Source organism: Eleutherodactylus coqui, chromosome 7 (genome assembly GCF_035609145.1).
Source record: "Eleutherodactylus coqui strain aEleCoq1 chromosome 7, aEleCoq1.hap1, whole genome shotgun sequence".
NCBI lineage: Eukaryota > Metazoa > Chordata > Amphibia > Anura > Eleutherodactylidae > Eleutherodactylus > Eleutherodactylus coqui.
The window spans coordinates 20,079,875-20,082,264 of NC_089843.1; the positions used below are offsets into that span (position 1 = coordinate 20,079,875).

General features: G+C 40.3%; 1 pseudogene; it reads right to left on the reverse strand.

The window, feature by feature from the left end:
- Positions 1 to 1,340: 1,340 nt before the first annotated feature.
- Positions 1,341 to 1,994, reverse strand: LOC136573425 (putative N-acetyltransferase 8B; annotated as a pseudogene).
- Positions 1,995 to 2,390: the final 396 nt, after the last annotated feature.

Below are 2,390 nucleotides of genomic sequence, written 5' to 3' on the forward strand. Positions count from 1 at the left end.
TGGTGATGGCGCCGTGTACCGTCAGTCCCATTATTGGTGATGGCGCCGTTTACAGTCAGTCCCATTATTGGTGATGGCGCCTATTTAGAGCAATATCCTATACTTTGTACAATACTCAAGTCATGGCCAGAGAGGAGATACTGGAGCACGTGGTGGATCACTGGGATGATTTCGCCATGTTATCTCCTGATACTGATGGGAATCATTATAACAGTTCTGCTGATTATTCTGCTGACTTGTCGGACCGCACACTTATGGTGGTTTGTGCGAATTAGTAGCAGTTGGGCAATTATTTAGGTCAGCATTTCAAGTCCATCACAATGGAATGTTGTGTTTTACTTCGCAAGATCTTTCTAATGAACATTTTCATGCTTACCTGCCTTATGAAGCTGTGTTGAACTCACTCCCAAATGTCATTTGTGCACAATCACAGAGTCTTGGCTCATAGATTGTAAGCTCTTGATAGCAGGGCCCTCACTTATATGGTTCACATTGTTTTATTTAATACTGTATATAATGTCTGATTCATCTGTACATGTTACCTAATATTTGGAAAGTTCTGTAAAATATGTTGGTGCGATAGACTAAAAATGCTGATGATACTTATAACCTGCTGCTGGACCTTCCATGACATCATAATCACATGACAGAAGGTCCAGCACAACACATCAGAGGAGGAGGAGTTCCAGCACCAGAGTAATGACTTCCCCTAACAGTTCATGCTTTATTCAAAAAGATGAATATATGGTGTATACATCCAAAGGTTAAACTGCTGCGTTGGTGCTGGAACTACTTCTGGACTATACCTTCCCAGGGGCCGCCCTGGCGGTCCTATTCCCTGGCGGCTGAGATCATGCTGTGCTAACGGGGAGCTTGTTATGAGCTTGGTTCTGGTGCTGAATTAATGTTATGAACTTGGTTATGACATTGTATTTATGTACTAAGCTTGATTCTGGTTCTGTAGATACATTATGAGCTTGGTTCTGGTCCTGCCTTGCTATTAACGTTGTCCTATAGATAAGCTGTCTCCTATGTGTGTGCATGTGTGCATATACATATAATGGATTGCTGGTGGAGGGGTCCATTTTTTCCACAGGGGCGCTCGGGACACTTTATCCGCCCATGAACTTGCTGATCATATAACTATGATTCATACAAATTAAGGGTGAACAAACCAAATAGGCCTGAATAGTAATAATAAATAATGATCTTGTATAGCGCCAACTTATTCTGCAATACTTGAACTTGAACCTCCATCACATAAATGACTGTGGCATAAATAAAAAAAAACAACAATCAGTATAAAAAAAAGATCATCAAAGTGACACAATCATAGAGCATCATCCGCTGGAGGTGATATCATATCTGAACCCAAGCCAAGATATTCCAACGAGTCCAAGGAATGGATTGTACAGGTCTGTTTCTGTAGGCTTGAAGCCCAACTTCGTATATAGTTGTACACCACTGATTTGTATGGACGTGGTGGTCAGGACGACTGCATTACACCCTCTCCTCTGTGCATAGACAATCAATGTCCTGCATAATAATTTAGCAATCTCTTTGCCTCGGTGGTGACTCGATACGATCATCCTCTTCAGCTCCACGTTCTTTTCATGTGAAGTAATGGCTGGGATAGCGGCCACCGTGCCCACAACTTCTCCTTCTAACTCCACCACCCAGAAACAGTATCCTTCCCTCTCTAAATAATATTTTCTGATGTCATTCAAATCTCCGGCTCCACCTTGCCTAGCATGATAGAGGAAAAACTCTCTACCAGGCAACCATAATCAGAGCAACACACCGATCCCTCCCAAGAGGGAGAGCAAAATGGACCCATTAGTGACCAGTGGAAGAAGGAGTCCCACCAACAGGAGGAGCCAGCAACGAGGTTGCGTCAAAGCATGCTAGAAAGCTGGACAGATGTGCTCACACATTCCAAACGTGAACAGCTCTTGGACTGAATGGAGGTCGGATTCCTTGTATAATCGGACATATTATCTCTCTGAAAAAGAAAATATTAAATTAAATATATGAATAAAGAAATTAAGACCTACAATGCTGGGAAAAATATTTGCAGCTGCCACCACTAGCTGTTAAAGGAAGCTATGAATCATGAACACAATCTTTGGAGTTTATGATTCATTTTAAAACGGACAAGGATTAACTTATAAATTGCAGATTTACTCTAAAAAAAACTAACAGTGCAGATATATGTGTGTGTGTGTGTGTGTATATATATATATATATATATATATATATATATATATATATATATATATATATACACACACACACATATATATGTCTGTTTATACACAAAGTATATACAAAAAGGTTGTTACAAGGGAGTATAAGGGTATACAGGTATACACAACAAGACAGTATTTTAA